This window comes from Hyperoodon ampullatus, assembly GCF_949752795.1.
Source record: "Hyperoodon ampullatus genome assembly, chromosome: 16".
Taxonomy (NCBI): domain Eukaryota; kingdom Metazoa; phylum Chordata; class Mammalia; order Artiodactyla; family Ziphiidae; genus Hyperoodon; species Hyperoodon ampullatus.
This window is the reverse complement of record NC_136929.1, coordinates 875,056-897,510: the sequence shown is the minus strand read 5'-3', so window position 1 is coordinate 897,510 and position 22,455 is coordinate 875,056.

Sequence of the window (22,455 nt, the reverse complement as noted above, 5' to 3'; positions counted from 1 at the left end):
GTGTTCAGCCAGTCACCCTGTCCCAGGACCTATGCAGCCCTCACCCCCTCTCCTCTGCCTTCCCACAGCCAGCCAGGGCCAGCTGTTCCTGGTTCCTCCTCTCGGGCAGCCCCCCATCCGGATGCAGCTGCCTGACTCTGGCCCTCGTATTGTCACCTGGACTGCAGCAGTGGGCTCCCAGTCGGTGCCCCCTCCAGTGTCACTCTTGTTCCTCCTCCGCCCTCTCTCCAGCCATCTTTCTAATGCACGTGTGAGTGTGATTTAAAACCATTGATGGCTCGCCACTGCCTTCAGGACAAGTCAGAACTCCTTGAGCTACGTGTACCCAAAGGCCTGGCTCTGTTGACCTCCTGCTCCACCTCTCCAGACATGCCAGGCCACCTGAAACATCCTTCCTCTCCGTCTGGCCTGTGACAACTGCTCTGCCTTCAGGCTCTATCCCAGCATCACTTGCCCTGGTCACCGCCTCCTCCCACTGCCCTCAGGAGGCTCTGAGTGTCCCCCGCCTCGGCCCCCAGTGCATCAACACCACCGTCTGCATATTCTCCTCTACACGTCACCTCCCCAGCGGGGCCACAAGGTCCCTGAGTTCAGGGCTGCGTTTGTCCATCTCCAAAGCCCAGCACCCCCCAACCAGGCACCTAGAGAGGGGTGGGCTTCCAAATGTTTGTGAAACAAAGGAACGAGGGGGACACTCCCGCCCTGGGAACCCTTCCTGCCCAGACGGCACTCGGCTCATTCTCTTGAACTGAGGAGTCTGTCACAGGCTTTAACCCTCTGCATGGTTCAACATCAGCGCTGTTCTTTGGAGTCTAAACAGGGAGAAAGGAGAACAAGAGCTTCGTAGAGTGCAGAGAGAAAACAGAATCATTCTGGAAAGGACCACAAACTCAGGGCCAGCCTATCGAGCTCAGAGCCAGGACACTGTCACCAGGCACCCTGGAAGGGGCGGACCCGCCGCCTGAGAGGTACCGCGCATTCCTTCTTCTTTCCAACCCATAGCTGTCTGAGACTTCCATTCCCTTCATCAGATTCATCAAACATATGGACTTACTGATTCTTTGCTACTTTAGGGCATTTTATTCTATTGTCAGCAAGCGTATGCCAAGTGGTCATATCCTAATAACAGAAGACACAGAACAATGACTCAACTCATGAATTCATCTACTATTTCCTCACTGAAAAAGATAATAAGGAGATAAAAATGAGCTCAGCTGATTGATTATAGGTCGTAGGGGAAAGATTTGGTGAAAACCTTTCTGAGTAGGATAGTCTGCATAAACCTCAGTGGGAAATTATATGATAATCCTGAAATAGCAGTCACACACTGTGTCCAGAAAGGCAAAGAAAATAATCTGAACATATGTGGCAGATAATTTAAACTCTAAACTCTCTCTCTTCATCATGTCCTTGTTGCTGGAAAAACAATAATTCGGAATGAAAAAAAAAGATACTTTAATTTTGTCATTAATTATCCTGTTTATGAATGTCCCGATGAATCAAACTGAAGAGCTGTAAAATCTTCACTCACGCCGCCCCCCCCCCCCAATCTGTATACATAGCCGTTATGTTTCGGGGACTTGCTTTCCCTTGAAATCTAGTCCATCACAGGGAACAATGCAGAGACATCAAAGTTTGAATAAACACTCGGTGCCCAGACCTCACCTCAAGACGGACCCAATGTCTTGATTTCCCAGCACATCTAAAAGTTATGTTTCCACTATACTGTAGTCTATTAAGTGTGCAGTAGCATCCTGTCTTTAAAAAGAACATTCCTTAATAAAAAACACTTTATTGCTAGAAAATTCTAACCATCATCTAAGCCTTCAGTGAGTCATGGTAGTAACATCAGAGATCACCTAACAGATATGATAATAATGACAAAGTTGGAAATATTGCGAGAATTACCAAAATGTGACACAGAGACACAAAGTGAGCAAATGCTGTTGGAAAAATGGAGCCAATGGACTTGCTTGATGCAGGGTTGCCCCAAACCTTCAATCTGTAAAAAAACGCAATGTCTGTGGAGTACAATAAAACGAGGTGCTAAGGCATTCAGAAAACCTAGTTTGCAAATTACACTGAAAAATTGAACAATTCGTTACAAATCTTTATTTTTAATTATAAAACTAATATTTGTTTATTGTAAAAAATAAAATATAAAACAGTACAAAGTGTGTAAGAGGCGGGCTTCTCTTGGTCTGGACTCCCTGGAAGTGATCACTGTCACCAACTTTTTTGTGAGCTCTGACTTTTCTCCTTACATAGATTCGCTTGTTTAAACAAAAATGGGATCACATTCTACACAGTTTTCTGTAAGTTGCTCATTTCATTCAATAACATACTACGGAAATAGTTTCATGTCAGTATATAAAGATCTTTTCCATTCCTTTTTAGCAGTTACAAAGTATTTGTTTTCAGATGTGCCCTAATTTATTTAATCAGCCCCCTAACTATAGAAATTTAGGTTGTTTCCAGTTTTTCACTCTTCCACATGAAACTATGATAATCATCCTAGCCCATATGGATCTTTACACATATTATTTCTGCAACTTATATTCCTAGAAGTGAAATTGTTCAATCCAAGGGTATGCACATTTAATTTTTCGGTGCTACCAAACTGCCCTTGAAAAGGGTCCAGCAATTTGCCGTCTACATGCAATGGCTTCACCTGAAATAACCATTTCCTCACACTCTTTTCCTTCTGATTTCTTCTATGGATCAACTCTCTGTTCATACCTTTGATCAATTTCCTACTGGTGTGTCTATTTTAGTTTTTAATATGTATTGTTAGTATTTACTGTTTCCTATTATCAATGTCACAAATATTTTTCCCACGTTATTATTTATCATTTCACCTAGTTTATTTTTAGGTCGTCAAATCTGTCACTATTTTCCCTTATGGCATCTGGTTCTTGTGCCATACAGAGAAAGGGCTCTCTCAAGCTAAGATTGGGAAAATATTCTCTTATATTTTCCCTTAATTCTTTCATAGTTTTCTTGATTCATTTAAATCTTTAATTAATATAGAATTTAATAAATATGGAATTTTTGTACGTTGTGTAAGTCTGAGATATAAGTTCATTTTCCCCAAATTTATTGCTTAAAAAACACCAGTTTGTAATATCAAAAGCTTTTCCTATTCTTTACACTTGATACAAACTGCTTTCCAGAGGTTTTGAGTGGCTCACACCCCCAGTAGCACAAAAAGCTTCTCCTAGGTCCTCCCTGATGGAGGGAGGAATGTGCCCATCACATGGGGTCTCCTCACTGACTTCTCTGGGTCCTAGGGCCCTTTTCTATTGGGATCGCATGTGTTTATTCCTCTGAAGCCCTCCTTTGGTTTATATCTATCTAATTTGTTTTTTGACATCATTTTATTTTTAATATTTCTGTGTCTTTTCATTTCAGGTTTGTGTCTTCTAAGAAGAACACTGTAATTTTGTTTCATAATCTAGTCTGAGAGGCTTTTTCCCCCAGTTTTATCCATTTATATTTATTGACATAAGTATCATATCATGTTTGCTCTCATTTCTAGTTTTTTGCTTATTTTTGTTTCCTTACTTTTTTTCCCCATTTATTGTTTTCTTTAGCAAATGTCAAGAAAATGCTTGGAATTTGTGCTTCAAATCCATCCTTCATTTATTTACTTTGACTCTCTTGAAATCCCCCTTTTACAAAACAGGAAACAGATAAAGCCCAAGAGTAAAGGGAGATGTTAAGATAAAGTAAAACAAAGAAAGGGAAAACAGAACTTCCTAGTAATAGGGTTTCCTGCACTTTATTTGAAGTGTCACCAGCTCTGCTAAGTGTTTAAGTGTAGGGCCAGGAGCTGCCGGGGGAGTAGGACAGGGGCCTTAGGGGAGAAGCACTCACAGTTCTGACGAAGACCAGACCCTAGGGAATTGGGCAGGCAGGTTCCCAGTGCGGGGCCTCCCAGCCGGGTTATCACTGCTCTGTGCTTTCCTCCTTCATGAAAAAACAGACAGGGAAAGTATCAGGAAACAACTGCCAGCTCATGGCCTCTGGGTCCCCAGTCGAAATTGTGATCTGAGTGTCAAAATCAAAATCCAAAGACAGCTCTCTCACGAGTGGCCTTCATGCCCTGTTTGAAGTTTCCAGGGCCTCAGCTTCTGTGTGCAGGACGAGGGTGGTGACAGGCACAGGGCAGAGGGACAGACACCCAGCTATGGAATTCCTCAGTGAAAGACCCCTTCCCTGCCTTGAACTAGCAGGACTTGCTCTGAACCGTGTACCCGAACTTTTCCTTGACAAGTCCCTGCCTTCCATCCTTGGAAACACAGGGATCTGGTGAGCATTCAGGTGGGAGCAGGGGGAGCAGGACAAAACCAAGCTATGTGAAAACTGCAGGTTTAGGGAGGAAAGAAGTCTGTTTTCTAGGACCAGAAAGTTGGAAGACGGTCCAAAGAAATCCCAGTAGCCACCCTTGACCAGATGTCACCTACCCAATGTCCAGTCAGCTGGGTCTGGGGCCTTTGCTGGTCTGGCACAGACAGGATATGCTGCAGTTTATGTTTAAAATTCCAGAAAATATGGGTTTCGTTGATTTGGCAGAGAAAACGGCCCTTCCCCCCTAGAGCCCTGATTCCTTCTCCTCCAGAGCAGCATCTCCCAAGGGAGCACTGGACATTTCTTAAGTCGCCGAAGGGCTGAACTGCCAGCTCGTCTGGATGTCTCTTCAATCTTTCTTTCTTCTTTTCTTTTTGCTAGTTTAAATGTTAACTTGCAAAATATCTCAAATATTTTGAAGGAAGGATTCAGCTCTTCGTCCTCCTAAACCCTCTCAAATCACCTTCATTTACCCCTAACTCTAAACTTGGAAATTACTGAACTGATTGGTAACTTTTCACCGAGGGAGGATAAGGGTTCTATAAGATCAACCGATAAATCCCATTAGCCGTCCTGGAACAGCTGGAGCCCTCAGTTATTGGAATTGTGTATTATTCTAGTCTAGCACCCCAACCCCAAATAACCCACATACGTGAGAAGGAAACAAAAACAGAACAAACACAAGTGACCTCGAAGAGCAATGGTTCAGTGTTTTTGTAACCAGTGCAGAGGGCTGGGTGGAGACACAGGGTATGTGAGGCTGACCCCAAGCTTGCCCGGCCCCCGTGAGCCTCCATTGCTCATTTGTAAGAGAGAATATGAACCCTCTCCCAGAACTCATGTCAGGGTTAAACATTTGCAAAAATGACTACAAGAGTGCCTGGCATTTACTTGGCAAGCAATGAAATAATGAAATATTATTTCTTTCTTCCTTTACTGTATGCATCTGCCACACAAAATAAAAACACTAACCAAAAATCTCACTAACTTGAAAGGTATATGCACTCGCCCTGTTCACAGCAGCACTATTTACAACAGCCAAGATATGGAAGCAACCCAAGTGCCCATCAATGGACGAATGGATAAGGAAATTGTGAGATATATAGTTATACATATAGATATTATTCAGCCATTAAAAAGAATTAAATCTTGCCATTTGTGACAACATGGATGGATCTCTAGGGCATTATGCTGAGTGAAGGACATCACACAGAGAAAAACAAATACTGTATGATCTCTCTTATATGTCAAGTCTAACAATAATGATGATAATAACAAGCTCATAGATACAGAGAACAGATTGATGGTTGCCAGAGATGGGGGTGGGTGGTGGGAGAAATGAGTGAAGGAGGTCAAAAAGTTAAAGAAAAGTAAAGACAGAGCCTTTAACATTTATGCAAACCCTAAATTTTGTTTATCTAAAATCCTTCATTAAGAACACATGGTGGGGGGCTTCCCTGGTGGCGCAGTGGTTGAGAGTCCGCCTGCCGATGCAGGGGACACGGGTTCGTGCCCCGGTCCGGGAGGATCCCATATGCTGCGGAGCAGCTAGGCCCGTGAGCCATGGCTGCTGAGCCTGCGCGTCCGGAGCCTGTGCTCCGCAATGGGAGAGGCCACAACAGTGAGAGGCCCGCGTACTGCAATAAAAAAAAAAAAAAGACCACATGGTGGGCAAATGGGACCTTAAGATATTTGCCCACCTCAAGGATTTTATAATCTTGGTGTGTATGGTATGTGTGTGTGTATGGTGTGTGGACAGTGTGTGTGTGTATGTGTATGTGTGTGTATGGTATGTGTGTATGTGTGTGTTTATGTGTGTGTATGTATGTGTGTGTATGGTGTGTGTGTATGTGTGTATGTGTATGTGTGTATGGTATATGTGTATGTATGGTGTGTGTATGTGTTTATGTGTGTGTGTGGTGTGTGTATGTGTTTATGTGTGTGTGGTGTGTATGTGTGTGTGTGGTGTGTGTGTATATGTTGTATGTGTGCCGTGTATGTGTGTGTACAGTATGTGTGTGTGTGTATCGTGTGTGTGTGTGTGTGTGTGTGTGTGTGTGTGCTGGAAATCAATGGACGATGAATGACCAGGGATGCCGTTAAGGTTACTTCGATTCTTACTTGAGAATAGTGCATGAGGAACAGGGTGACATTTTTCCATAGGTAACTGAATTTAATTACGAAATACTCTTGTATTATCGTTTAATGTGTTTCTTGAGAGCCTACTACTTACCAAGCATTCAGCATCCAACAGGGATTTATTATTTTAGGCTTATAGTTAAAACTGAAAGAGAATCTAATAGGTTCTATTTATAGGTTTTAGCCATTTAAGATAATGGAAAAAACTAATGTGGCTTATTTTAAGCCATAGGAATCCATCAGTATGTTTATTGAGGTGGCTTTTCAACCTACCCCTTGAGCTATATATAAGTTTTGGGAATATTTTGTGATCACATAGGCCATCCCTTGATGGGTTGTTTGCCTGATTATATCTTAACTATGTTGTTCAAATAAATAAAACTGTAAGAATTCAACTCCTAGCATTTCACGTGAAACACTGATTTGTGCTATGTAGTCCCCCTGACACACACGCTGTGGAAGGTCAGGGTAAGCGGATACTCTCCAGGGCAGGACACAGCAGGGAGCCTTCATTCTCCCCTCTTCCAGGTCCTAATGAGTCCATACACTTTCCCTGAGGGACCTGGACTGCTAAGTCCCATTACCCCAGACTCTATCCACAGGCAGTTCCCAGCACAGCCTTTCAGGGAAATAAAAGAAAAAATAAAAACTCTGGGGTTTGGCTGATGTCCTAAAGGCCCAGCAAAACATCCAACACCAACAAGCCAACAGGTTCAAAGTGCAATCGTGGAAGTACCAATCTAGTGTAAAAGTACTTTGACCCATTTTAGAACGATTTTCAACAATGAACTTGAAATAGCACAAGATGATCTGATTACTTAAATAGATATTTCTCCAAAGAAGATGTACAAATGGCCAATAGGCCCATGAGAAGATGCTCATTGTTATTAGGGGGATGCAAATCAAACCCACAATGAGACCTCACTTCACACCCACCAGTTGAGTAGAATCAAAAGACAGAAGATAAGTGTTGAGGATGTGGGATGTGATGCCAGGATGTGGCAACAGGACACTCTTCTTCTGCCAGTGGGGATGTGGAATAGTGTGGCCACTTTGGAAAATGGTCTGGCTGTTCCTCAAAAAGTGAAACATAGAGTTACCATAGAACCTAACAATTCCACTGCTTGGTATACACCCAAGAGAACTGAAAACACATGTCCTCACAAAAACTTGTACAAGAATGTTCCATCAACTGATGAACAAATAAACAAAATGTGATATAACCATACACTAGAATATTATGCAAGCATAAAAAGGAATAGCGTTCTGATACATGCGCATTGTAGCTGACCATCGAAGACATTATGCTCAGTGAAATAGGCCAGATACAAACAGCCACGGAGCATATGATCCCATTTTTATGAAATGTCCAGAACAGGCCTCTCCACAGAGACACAAAGCAGATTAGTGGTTACCAAGAGCTGGGGAGGACAGCCGGCAGCCACAGCTGGTGCAGGGGTTTGGAGGGGTGATGAAGGCCTCTTCTAAAACTGGATTCGGAGATGACTGCACAGCATTGAATATACCAAAACCACCGAAGTATACACTTTGAAAGGATGAATTTTATGTTATAGAATTATGTCTCCACAAGGCTGTTATTTTTTAAATGGATTATATGATTAATTCTAAATAAAGTAGAATTGTCAATGAGTTTAATTAAATACTCCATTTCCCATGCATTCTAGTAAATTGGTATTTTACTCTTCTTACCTAAGGAAAGTAGTTTGTTTCCAACATGTTTTGTTTTTTTTTTTTTTAAGCTAATTGGGCCTCTCACTGTTGTGGCCTCTCCCGTTGCGGAGCACAGGCTCCGGACGCGCAGGCTCAGCGGCCATGGCTCACAGGCCCAGCCACTCCACGGCATGTGGGATCTTCCCTTACTGGGGCACGAACCCGCGTCCCCTGCATCGTCAGGCGGACTCTCAACCACTGCACCACCAGGGAAGCCCCAACATGTATTTTTGATCCCACAGGAGCTGAAACTGAAATTTAGCAAAGACAAATCCTGAACCTGAGAAGTGAAGTGGAGGGGAGGGCTCGGAGCACAACGCTGGAAAAGAAGACGCGTGAGAAGCGGTGATGGGAAAACGGCAAGGCCATCACAGCCACCCTCGTCCTCAGAGTGCTGGCCCTGACCTCGGCCAGGGCAGGCCCTCCTCGATTATCACACGAGGACAGCACTCCGAAACTGTGTGTGTTCACAGGATGTATTTGACCAGATGATGCAGCAAAACTATTTTTTGTGCTTCTTAGGCTGATAGCTGGAAACAAATTATGCAGAGTAATATTGGGAGTTAAGGGCTTTTGAATTGGATTTTTTTTCCTAGTTATTAATTCTTACTCTGTTACCATATTTTGTGCTGTTGTGGATTTGCTTATAATTCTCAGGTGTATTTGTGTAATTTGCCTTAAAAATCTGTGATTATTACTTTAACAAATATCTAAATAAATCAGATTAAAACTCCTCAGTGTGATGAAATTACACCCTGACCCCAAAATGCACAACATAAGACGTAACAGGAATCAGTAGGTCTTGGTTAGAGTGACTAAGCACCGCTGCGAGGCTCTCAGAATCTGCTTCCTTCCTCCGCACGCCCAGGTAAGAGCATGCTTTCCACAACCACAAACATCTGTCCTATAGTTAAGGCCTCAAAAAAAAAAACAAAACGATGAAAAGACTCATTCATTTATCAACAAACTCTGAGTATGTGCCAGGCCCTGGGGCAGGCCCGGGGTTCAAGGCAAGAAAGACTGACGCGGTCCCCGCTTCACGGAGCTGGACCCTTGGTAGCATCACAGCACCTAGTACTCTAGGCTATATTGAACTCGTGCTGCAGGTTTAGGCTGAATTCTCTACTAAAGCAAAAGAGGAGAACCAGGACTAATGTCACTCCTTCCCGCTCAAACCCTTGACAGCACCCTTGAAGATCAAGGGTCCATCTCCTCTCAGGTTTCCATGTCTATGTGGAATCACCCAGGTTCCTCCCTGCTCCTGGCAGGCAGGCCCTTCAATGACGGTGTTTTTGTTTCTTTGAAAGAGTGTTTATTATTTATTTATTTATTTAATTTATTTTTGGCTGCATTGGGTCTTCGTTGCTGTGCACAGTGAAGTGGGGGTGAGTGGGGACTACTCTTCGTTGCGGTGAGCGGGCTTCTCATTGTGGTGGCTTCTCTTGATGCAGAGCACAGGTTCTAGGTGCATGGGCTTCAGTAGTTGTGGCTCACGGGCTCAGTAGTTTTGGTGCACGGGCTCTAGAACGCAGGCTCAGTAGTTGTGGCACACGGGCTTAGTTGCTCCACAGCCTGTGGGATCTTCCCGGCCAGGAATTGAACCCGTGTCCCCTGCCTTGGCAGGCGGATTCTTAACCAGGGCACCACCAGGGAAGCCCCAACGACAGTGTTTAAAATCACGGGCCTGGAGCCAGGCAGACCTGGATGTGAGTTTTGACCCTTCAGAGGATTCTGAGTGGCGTGAGATTACTCATCCTCTCTGAACCCCCGTCGTAGAGTGAGCTTGTGCTAGAACCTGGCTCTCGACTGTGTGCTCGGCCTTCAGTGTGCTGTGGGGTGGCGATCCCAGAGCCCCTGCAGGCTGTCCACATCCCTTTCCTGTCAGGAAGCCTCAAACTGGGCACAGTGCTGTGTTAAGAGTCTTGAGCTCAGTGATAAATTTGATAGAAAGACCCTCCGAGTAGCAATTGAATGCTTGGTTTACAAGCGCTCGTATCCGTCCCTCCTTTATAACCGTGGCAATTTAGGGTCAACGTCAGCACTTCCTGACGGTAGCCAGTGTTCGTCTTGCCTTGATCCTCACCCAGTGGCCACATTACTCCCAGAGCTAAGTTTTAGTAGCTGGGTTTCTGTAGCTTTAGTCCTGAAAAACCCAAATGCGATGAATTGAGACAATATATTTTTGACATTTGAGTCTCCATGGCACTCAACTCCAAAATCCAAAAAGAAGCTTGGAAGAACGCAAGGGAATGAAAAAAGGTTTGTTATACCTGATAAGGTTGTCAAGAAATGTCTTGTTTCTAGAAAAGAAACGTGTTACCTGTTGAGCTTTTGAAACAATTACTCAACTACCTGTATTCACCAAAGAGACTATTAAAAGTTCAACAAAAGAAGCACTAAAGATTCTGGAACTGGAAATGGTGCTATTTGATCATGAGAACGTAATTCTGTTTCCACCTGCCACTTCCCAGAGAGTCCACAGCTCATAAAGCTGCTGAATTGCTCCATGGGGTCAAGGAGTGGCTCTCCTTTGCCGGGAGCCTCCTCTGGCTTTGGTTTTTCCTCTCTGGCCTCGGCCCACAGAGTCTCTGCTGGGCAAGTGATCTTAGTCCATACAGGCCCCTTAGGGTGAAAACTGGCCATCCAGGAGCTCTTATTTTGAAGATAACTTGAGAAATAAAGAACCGGGTATGTTTTCAGGTGTTTGTCCCATATTACCCTGTGCATCAAATTAGTTTAAATATGTAGAACTTCGGACTGCTTTTAAATCTCCATAAATGTAATGACTGGGGACAGCGACAGGGGAGGGGAGGAAGAGGAGAGCGGGGAGAGGAGTGGGGAGGGAGGGAGCCCCGGGAGCCACCTGCACAGGGCTCTGGGGCCCAGGCTGACCCCGGCTAAGACAAGGAGGCACTGCCCCCGGGGCCTGCAGGGCCGGACTCTGCACTTGGGGGGCTGGGTGTGAGCACCCCTCCATCTCAGACCCAGGGCCCCAGCTCCCCAGAAAGCTCCACATCACCACAGCCATGTTCTCATTCTCAATGACAATTTGGGGGGCCGATTTTGTCTAGTTTTACACTACTTGCTTGCTTTGCCCTCTTGCTTGCTGCTAAATCAGCCAAAGGCCCCAGAAAGGCCCCAGAAGGCTGCCCTCGGGGCTCCTGGATCCCAGACGGAGAAGGGCGGCCTCCTTTCCTCCAGCTCGGAGGGCACGCAGGCCCCTCCTCTGGTTGCCGAGCAGAGTCCTGAATGTGAGGGAATGTTCTGGAAGTGCAGATGTGGGCGCTGGATAGAGTGTCTGGTGCTGAAAGTCTATAACTTCTAACTTCCAGAAACAGTGGTCTGGCCTGGTGGTCAGACGTGCCCAGCAGAGAAAGCAAACTCCTGTGAGAAATTCGGGTCCACTGGCCGGGTGGGCAGAACCTAGGCTGCACATTGAAACAATGAAAACTGGAAACTGTGACACGGGCTTGAACCGCTGGGAAACAAGAGCAACTGACTTTGAAGATGACTTGAAAGAAACAAACTGCAGTGTGTCCTCAGGCCGTGGTGTCCGTCCAGTCAGGCAGCTCAGGAAGCCGCCACAGCCCTGGTCCCTATCAGCTGGGACGGTCGCCGTGCAGAGTCTGTCTCCTCTTCCCAACATCAACTACAAACTCCTAAAAACACGCTGTAGAAGCTGAACCACAGTTCTTGGTTAGTTACTTAGAAAACAGGTTCACTTCCACGTAATCCAGGAATAGGTTGGGGAAACCACATAGCAAACTGACCCTGGAAACAGTGGCTGAAACAGACAGGGCCTCGCTGGTCCTCAGGGCCGTTGACCCGGCCCTCCTGCCAGCCTCCCGAGGCCCCTTGCCTGACCCGGCCCGAGGCGCCCACGGAACCGACCCGCTCGTCACCCTGGGCCCGAGGGCCTTGGAGAAGCTGGTGGAGGCGCGCCCTCTGGTGGTAGCCCCGGGGCCGCAGCCCAGCTCGGAGAGCTGCCGCACGGGGTTGAACCGCAGAGCCCCCAGTTCTCTCCCTTCCTACAGTTCGATGAGAACTGTCCAGGAGCCCACAATTCCAATCCCCCTAATTAGCACTCTTTTTCTCATGTGTTTTCCAATATCTTCATCAATTTGTGAATTGTAGCAAAATAATCAATTGTTCTCAACCAAAATGTACTAAGTCACGCAAAATACTGCGGCCTAGAGAAGGACGAAGGTATCCCATCACCACGTGCGATCTGCGCTCAGATGAGCAGCTCTTCAGCACGGTTGTGTGGCTGCTGCTTTATAATAAGCGTCTCCAAGTCATGAAATCCAGTTTGGGAAAATATTAGAGTCCCCAGGAGTTTTAACAGAATTGTGTTTAGAAGCAGCGGGAATAAGATCTGTGGGGAGGAAAAAGCTTCCTTTCACCCCCCGAGGACCTGTGGGCGGCCGAAGAACTGAACCGACAGATACAATACAGGGGGGAATCAGAAAGCTTATTTAATATTTTAAGTGAACATGGGAGTCTTCAAAAGGAAAATGAAAACCTGAAGAAACCAATAGACTCAAGACCCTACGTACCTTTTTAAACCAAGAACGCTAAGTTGTGAGGATGTGGCAAGAAAGAGGGGCTTGGGCTGGAGAGTGCCCTGTGGAGCCATGACTGGGGGATGCACGGGTTGGTGGAAGATAAGGGTTGTTTCGTAGGTTTGCTTGTAGACCCATTTCCGCAGACTCCGGTCTCTGGTGCTGAGAGCCTTGTCCTCTTCTTGGTGTAGGAGGGCATCCTTCTCAAGGTAACTTTATGCCCTGCTTTTAGGCAGAGAGGGGGAGGGCAGGGAGCCCTGCTGCAGCTGCTGTTTCTCCAAATAATCAATAAGCCAACGTGGTGTATTTTGCTGTGGCATGTTCTGATCCCCTTCTGATCCTTATGAAAACCCACTCAAAATAACATTGCCACGTGCATCACAGCTTGCCACGTTGCTGCCAGAAGAGAACTCAGACAGTGGTGTACACACTGTTGTGTCTCTTCCTCCCGGCGTTTTCCTTTTTCACATGGCAGTGTCCTCTGCTGGCACAAGGTGCACAGGGGGGATAGCGGCTGACCTCTGTCACTGATGTGAAAGATCATTGCTTCTCCTCCTTCTCCTCTGGAACACCATGGCTTTTGATGTTTATTGAGCCCCTTCCCCACTGCCTAAAGCATCTAGGTTTCCCTTTTTCCAATAGCGTGGGCCCCACCCAGCCCCAGTGTCCCCCAGGGCATCCTACTCTGTTCCTTGTAGGCCTCTGGCAGAACTGGACGAGACTTCCTGCCCACACACACTTGACATAAGTGTAGAGTCACCAACAGCTTCATGGAATGAGAGAAATGCTGGTGTAGATGGAGCCCCACACAGTAAGCCTCCTTCCAGGTTCTCGTTAAATGTCTCTGTTCCCCTGACTCTGTACTCTGAGCCCCACTGCCTCCCCTCCTTTCTCTGCTTCCTTCTTTCCCTGTGTAGCTTAGATGTCCCTTCTTCCCTGGCAACTCCACTCCAGCCCTCAGCTTGCACCTCACACTCAACAAAACCAGGACATCTTCATCAAGCTGGACCCACTGCCCTTAACAGCAGTTCAGCAACCATCCTTTTATTCCCTAAATAGGACTCTAGTGGAACTTCTATCCCACCCTGAGTAGCTAAAAAGTATTTGCCCAACAAAATCTAGATATCTGAGGACCAGGTGTGGAGGAAGGTTCGGCTGCTAATAAGACCACGTACATGTAGGTATGTACAAGGATGTGTGTGTATCTCTAGCTTAAACACTTTCACACCTTTTTTCAGTGATGTACTGCTGCTATTTTTAAAAAAGTGTACTTCTAATTAAACTTAAAAGCTTTTGCACAGCAAAGGAAACCATAAACAAGACGAAAAGATGACCCTCAGAATGGGAGAAAATATTTGCAAACGAAGCAACTGACAAGAGATTAATCTCCAAAATATACAAACAGCTCAATATAAAAAAAAACAATGTTTTTCTGATGTTTGGATAGAGGTTAATCCCAAATTTGTAGAGTTGTCATTGTAAAACGACAACAGAATATTTGCAAATCACTGTCTTCTTAGGAATTATCTGTGTCCTTTCAACTTTAGCCAATAGGAGTCTAGCAATTCTTAAATTACTCTCCCGCAGTGGCCTGATCACATCACTCCCCACTCCAGTGAGCAAGATTGTTCTCTATTCTTTTCTGAGTAATTTAAATTCTTGAGAAACCCCTTGAGATGTTTAATATTCTGGTCAGACTGAAAATCTGTGTCCTGTTTTCCTGACTGTATTTCATGGACTGTTTAAAGAAGGACTCATTAAAAGAAACAGCAAAACAGAGACGTATACATATGCAATTTTACAAAACTTAGTACTTCATAAAAATATCAATGTGCAGCTGTTCCCCCAGTATTTGGCTGACTTCAGACAAGTTAACACGCAAGAAAGGTCATGGGGTAGGGGTTTAGAAACTCTTGGATGAAGTTGTACTATTGTCTAATGTAATTCATGACTCGATTGATGATATCAGGGTCCTGTTCTCTTTCCATGTGTGATTCTTCATTGTCCCGCTTCGAAGACAGTGGAAATGACTCCTGCTGAAAAACAGGCAATTTGAGGGATGTAAGGGAAGCACCCTGCCCGCTGTCCCACATCCCTCGCTGGCCCTTGGCCTTTACCACCCCTCAGACACCTGAGCTGTGACCTCTAACTGGTGCATTTAGGTCACAGCTGTAGGTGTGAGGGGGCAAGTGGAGGGAGCATCATTCCCACCACACACACAGGGGCCCACCTGGTTGTACATCTTTTTAAATTGCTGCTGCCGAAAATGATGTGACCATCCCCGTGCGCGGTGAGTCCAGTGAGCCCTGTGGACACGGGCTGCTGTTTTGCTTCACATCCTTGGTTAGAGCCCTGAAGACAAAGGCAGCAGATGCAAAGTCCACAGAAACACGAAGGGCAGGGAAGGCAGATCCCAGTCCAGATCAAGTAGTTATTCCAGAAAGAAAAAGTGCTGCTCCTTCTGAGGCAGAGGCCCAGGGTAGTCAGCCTGGCCTGCAGTAGCTGGCTGGGCCTTGGCACCCAAGACCCCTGAGGACACAGGGCTGGCCACCTGGATACCAAGCAACTGACCGTCCGAGGGGAGGGAGACCATGCCACCTTCCCAGTGCCACCATGGCCACGGAAGGAGGAGGATGGAGTTGCGGGGTTGGGGGGATGGCTCTGGATGGCCGAGGGGTTTGCCCTCTGGCCAGGCCGACACTGGCCTGGAGCTGCTGGGCAAACAACAGGCCACAGTCCCGAGGGAGGTGAGGGGCAGGTGTCCGTAACTCCTAAGTCTTCGTTAGGTTTCAGCACATGAATTTCGGGAGGACACAAATATTCAGTCTACAGCAGCCTCCTGCTTTATTCTTGCACTTTTTTCCCTCCTATACCCATTGCCACCTGCAGCCACATCGTCGTCACTGATCTTAGAATGACACACCTGGAGCTGAACCTTGCATCACTATGGTTCCCCTACCACACTTACTAACTCACTAATGTAGGCTAATATGGTTTATAAATATTTCCAGCAACAGCATTTGATAAAGAAATGGTCTTAACTAGATGCTGTGGGCTCATTAGCAAAAATTCTCCTGTAGCCAAGGGTCCTGCTTGCCCCTTCAGAGCAGTGGCCAGAAAGGGCACAAGACCCTTCAGTAAATCCCTGGGACTCAGACCCCTGTCCTGCAAGGAGGTGACACTGCCACAACCCCCGAGGTGGTGAGGTGAGTGATGTGCTACATGGGAGGCTACTTTGAAAGTGGAGAAATCTCGTTTGGGTATTGGTTACTGCTTAAAGATTCTTGGGACTTTGAAATTAAACTTTTCCAAGGTTTAGATTCTTCACATAGTCAAGTGTCACAGAGAGCATCTTGATTTGCATGCAGTGGAGAAGTTTCTGTAGCTGCCATCAAGCACAGGAACGAACGAACTGGAAAAAGTGATGAGCTGTGCTTTCAAGGGTGTGTTTACTTTATTAAATCCTTTTGGAGCTAAAGCTTTTTTTTTTTTTTTTTTTTTGTGGTACGCGGGCCTCTCACTGTTGTGGCCTCTCCCATTGCGGAGCACAAGCTCCAGACGCGCAGGCTCAGCGGCCATGGCTCACGGGCCCAGCCGCTCCGCGGCATGTGGGATCTTCCCGGACCGGGACACGAACCCGCGTCCCCTGCATCGGCAGGCAGACTCTCAACCACAGCGCCACCAGGGAAGCTCTGCAGCAAAGCTTTTAATACCTGAAGGCATTTGGAGAGCCTGGCCTCATGGAATGAAATAAAAGATGTATGACCCTCAAACACATCTGGAAAATGTCAGTATGATTCAGTTCCTGACGGCTTGTAATCCAAACTGAATTCACTGTTTTATTTTGTCTTTTTAAAAATGAGTTTGATGGAAAGAAAATTTTAGATGATATTTGTGATTTTACTAATTATTCATCTCAAATATATGACTTTAACACAGACATACAAGTTAATAAAAAAAATTGTTCAATGAAGCCGCTAAACATGAAATTGGGTATGACAAGTCACCTGGCCAGCCTTAGCACAACAGAGAAACTCTGGGCCTACCTGAGGTTCCAGAAACTTTGTTTGGCAGCCTGGTCACTGCTTTTTAGCCATTCCGTGGAGCTGAGTGGGGCAGGAGGTAAACAAGAGCCGTCTTGGTGCAGAGACCTCAAGTGGAGTGGGGCAAACTGTCTAGCCTTGAGATGGACCCAGAAATGGCTGAGATAGATTTTCACGCTGCCGGTTTGTGCCGCCCAGGCTTCTTAGCAAGACTTCTACTACAACTATTGCCACTAGTAATAAATGCCACTCATAACATAATATAATATCATGTAATGCAATGCAATATAGCCTGATATTCATGTTAATATAATCACAAGAAAATGTTCAGCATTGTTCTAAGCACTGTACATGAATTATCTCATTGGGGCCTCACACACCTCAGTCATATGAAATAAGGGCTACTTGACAGATGAGGAAACGACACACCAAGAGGTCGAGGAACCTCTGTTCCGGATCTGAACCGAGGCAGTCTCACTTCAGAGACCCTTTCCCACCAGACAGCACACTTGCTGCCTCCCACGGTGTGGCTCTGAGGTTTTCATAGGACCCTCACGTCTGCCCCTGGCTGCCCTCCCCACCCCACGACTATCCTCTAGTAACAGTGGGTAAAGCACTTGCCTATGGTGCTGGAAAGAAAATATGGTCCTGGAAACGGCGGTCCATGCACTTTGAGTTGGCCTCCAGTAGAAAGGATGGCTTTTGTCTGATTCATTTATATTTTCTTACCCTGGTGCAATAAAGGCATTCCTTTGGGTGGTCGACTCGGTTATGTAACGTGGTGAGCAGAGTAATAGCTCCCAAGATGTCCACACCTAATTCCTGAACTTGTGAATATGGTACCTAAAGTGGCAAAAAGGACTTTTTAGAGGTGACTAAGTTAAGGGTTTTAAATAAGGCAGTTTTCCTGGGTAAATGGGGCGGAAGCACTAGAATCACAAGGGTCTTTATAAGTGAGAGAGAGAAGCAAGAGGGTCAGAATCAGGGGGAGGTTTGAAGATGCTGCGCTGCTGGCTTTAAAGGAGCCAAGGAGTGCAGGTGTCTCCAGGTGCTGGAGAGGGCAGGGGGCCGGATCCTCCCCTAGAGCCTCTAGAAGGAGCACAGCCCTGCCCACACTTTGACATCAGTCACGACCCACTTCAGGTAGCGCTTGGAGATTAGGAAACAAAATTAGAGCTCTACCAGGGGTGGCTGACTACTTATCTCCTCTCTTTACCTTCTCCACCAGTGTTTGCTCCCAAGGGACATATAGACTACAGGGCAATGTGAAAAAATGAGCTGGCAGGGGCTTCCCTGGTGGCGCAGTGGTTCAGAGTCCACCTGCCGATGCAGGGGACATGGGTTCGTGCCCTGGTCCGGGAAGATCCCACATGCCGCGGAGCGGCTGGGCCCGTGAGCCATGGCCACTGAGCCTGCGCGTCCGGAGCCTGTGCTCCGTGATGGGAGAGGCCACAACAGTGAGAGGCCCACGAACTGCAAAAAAAAAAAAAAAAAAAAAAAAAATGAGCTGGCAATCACAATGGTGTTACTGAAAAGTATATGAGGGACACGTAAGCCCAACTTGGGGGCCCAAAGGTTTCCTGGAGGAAACGGCTGCCATCTTAAGATACATGTCTCTCTGCGACTACACGCACGTTAACCTACTGTAAGGAACTGGCTCGTGCAGTTGTGGAGGCTGAGCAGTGCCAGGGTCTGAGTCAGTGAGCTGGAGACCTGGGGAGCTGACGCTGTGGGTTCCAGTCCAAGTCCAAAGGCGGGAGAAGGTCAATACCCAGCAGTTAGGCAGAGAGAACAACCTCTGTCTGGCTGCACCTTCTTTTTTTTTTTTTCTTAAATCACGTTTTTCTCAATTATTTTGTTAACTGGTGATTGTATCAAATGGATTTGGAACCAAGTTGTGTCTCTGATAAGCAACATGTGTCTTTTTTATCTGTTTGTTTGCTTTTATCATTTGGCGGTGCCATGCGTCCTGTGGGATCTCAGTTCCCCAACCAGGGATTGAACCTGTGCCCCCTGCAGTGCAAGCGTGGAGTCTTAACCACTGGACCGCCAGGGAAGTCCCTGGCTGTACCTTTTTGTTCTGTTCAGCTCCTTAATGGGTTGGATGAGGCCCGTCCACATTGGGGAGGGCAATCTTCTTTACTCAGTCTACTGATTCAAACATTAATTTCATCTAAAACACCTTCACAAACACACCCAGAATAATGTTTAACCAGAGGTCTCGGCATCCTGTGCTCTAGTCAAGTTGATACATAAAATCAACCACCACAGCCACTGAGGTGTGACCTGAAGTGGTAGTTTGTAAAGCATCATCACTCCGCCTAGTCTGATGAATATAACGTGAAACGTTTTTCAGTCCTCAGGAAGAACAAAGCAGGTTCTGACTGGGAACTTCTCCAAGGTATACCAGTGAACAAGGCAATTCTCAGAATAATTACATACTGTATCACCTCATTTTTGTAGAAAAGAAAAGAGATGTATTTGTAAATGTGCATATGTGCATTCAAAGCACAGAAGGGAGAGTAGAAAATGCACAACAATCGACAGTGATAGTTTTTGAGAAGAGGAGGAGGATGGGGCAGGGGAATGTCCACAGTCTGTATACACCGTCATCATGGGAGACTTTATTATAGAGTGCATCCATGTGAAACTTAAGCGACAGAAAAAGACAAAATCTAAGGAGGTAAAGCACATATTATTAGATATAATATCATTAAATGAAAGAAGCAATTGAAAATATGGCTTGAACTATAGCCTGCCATATGCCTACCCCAAGTTAATGAGCATGGAGCTGATTATTACCTGCTGGCATGGAAGGGGTGGGAAAGGAAGAGGAAAGGGAAAGACACAGGAGAAGAAATTTAAAGGGACTGCTTCAAAATATTATCCAGTGTATGTGTATGCATAGAAAAAGGACATGGCAGGCAACTCACAAAAGTACTTAGAGAAGAGTTTTTGAGTACATGGAATCTTTATGGGAAGCTTTATGTTCTTTTGGCTTCTCTGCATTTTCTTTCTTTCCTAGGATTTTATAATGATAAAGGTTGTATCTACTTTTAAAAGGCAATACAGTACATGGTCTGAAAGTCAAAGAGCTCAAAGACATACCCAGGGAAAAGTCTCTCGCTCGTCCACCACCGTTTAACTTCCAGCTCTTCTCCCAGAAGGCATTGCACTGTTGCCAATGGCCTAATTTGTCCTCCCAGGGATAGTTTAATGATCTTTCTACCCATTCTTTAGTTTTCTATTTTACCCAAATGGTCACATATGATAAACACTTCCCTATCCCTTGTTTTTTCCCCCTTAATATATCTTGGAGGTTTTTCCATATCCACATGTAGAATTGCCTTGTTCTTTTAAACAGCTGCATGGTATTCCACTATGTGAGTATGCTGTGACTTCTTTAATCAGTTTCCTACCTGATGGGTTGTTAAATTGTCCCTAATTTTTTGCTTTTGCAGACAATGTTGTAATGACTATCCATACGGGGCAGGTCACTCTGCACACATGCAATATGCATCTCTATGAGAGGTTTCCCAGAATTGGAAGCATTAGGGCAGAGTATACACGTTTAGTTTTGGAAGACATGCCAACTTGTTCACCACAGAGAGCATATCAACATCACTCACGCGAACAACGTATGAGGAGCCTGTTCCCCACTCTTGCCAACAAAGTGTTGCCAAACGTTTTGATCTTTGCTGCTGTATATAAAGTGATATCTCACTATTTTAATTTTTCTTATTATGAGTGAAGTTGAGTTTTCTTTCATATGTTTAGAATTCTCTTGCATTTCTTTTCCTATGAACTGTAGTTTCATGTCATTTACCCATTTTTTTCCTCTTGAGCCATCAGTCTCTTTACACTGGCTTATTACATCTAAAGGAAATTAGCATCTTATGGTAGATTTCAAATTTCTCCCTAGCTTGTCTTTTGACTTCATTTGCTGTTTGCCTGTCTACATTAAATTGTTTTTAGGTAATGAGAATGCATTGCCTTTATTTTAAAAGTTGAACTTCATTATGGGGAAGGAAAGGTTCAGCTTATGTCATCTCCATTTCAATTGCTTACATGTCACTTGATTTCTCACTTGGGTAGTACTGACTGTTCCCTGTTAGTCGCTCCACTCCTTCGTGAGTCTTGCATCTTTGCACTTACGTATTTACACACGTTTCCTTCTACTAGGCTGAACATTTTACACGTGCAGAGACTGCTCTCAGGTAGTGTGCATAACTTTTTCATCTTTGCACAGCTAACTGCTGGCACCATGTTGTGCAGATTAAGTCGAGTGAAACATATTTGTCAAATGATGTTTCTTTCTGCGTTCAAAAAAGGGGTTTTTAACAGCTTTATTGAGATATATTTCACATACCATAAAGTTTAAAGTGTAGAGTTCGTGGCTTTTAGTTTATTCACGGAGCTACGCAGCAACCATTACAATCCATTTTAGAGCATTGTCATAATCCTGAAAGAAGTCCCGGACCTTTTAGCGGTCACTTATCATCCGCCCAACCCCATCCCTCACTCCAGCCCCTGACAACTACTACTCAACTATCTGTCTATATTGACTTGCCTATTCTGGATATTTCATTTAAATGGTGTTAAAGAAAAAAATATTCAAATGACCTTTGTTAAAGCACTGTAAGATTTTATTCAAAGGTGGAGAACTATCAACACAGGTATAGGGACCATTGAGATGGAAATCCGCAGTGAGGGAGAGATTGGGGTCAACTCAGAACGCAGCATAGGCAAGTGGGAATGTATAGCCAAGGAGCCGGGTGGGGGCCCACCAGTAGGAAGTGGCTAAGAGGAAGCATCAGGGTTCGGAGGATTCTCCCTGAAGGCGGGCCAGGGTGATCAGATATCACCTGGGAGATTGTAGTGGATGAGGAAGGTACAGGGTGGGGGATTCTGGCTAAACTGACATCAGAATTCTTGCAAAAATTGGACAATGCAGAAAGGAGCATAGAAGTCCAAAAGCCAGGCCTAGCTGAAAAAAGTTCGGGGAGCCTGGGCAGACTTTGGTCAATGAGAGAATCTGTCAACGGAATCATACAACGTGAGGTCCTTTGCGGTTGGCCTCTCTCACTCAGCATAAGGTTCATACATGTGTCAACAGCTCATTCACTGTTGCTGCTGAATAATATTCCACTGTATGGATCCAAGGTTTTAATAGACCCGCTTTTCCGGTTCTTACTTCTTTTTTTTTTAACATCTTTATTGGAGTATAATTGCTTTACAATGGTGTGTTAGTTTCTGCTTTATATCACAGGTTCCTCTACCTGAGGTTGAGGAATGAGCTTTTGGGTTTTTCCAAAAGACAATCTGATGGCTTCCCTGGTGGCGCAGTGGTTGAGAGTCCGCCTGCCGATGCAGGGGACACGGGTTCGTGCCCCGGTCCGGGAAGATTCCACATGCCGCGGAGCGACTGGGCCCGTGAGCCATGGCCGCTGAGCCTGCGCGTCCGGAGCCTGTGCTCCGCAACGGGAGAGGCCACAACAGTGAGAGGCCCACATACCGCAAAAAAAAAAAAGACAATCTGAAAGGGACACTTGGCCATGGTGACCACAGGCAGAACTTCTACATCACGTGCCGGGACGGCGTGTGCACTCACCGGTCCGCAGAACCAGCCT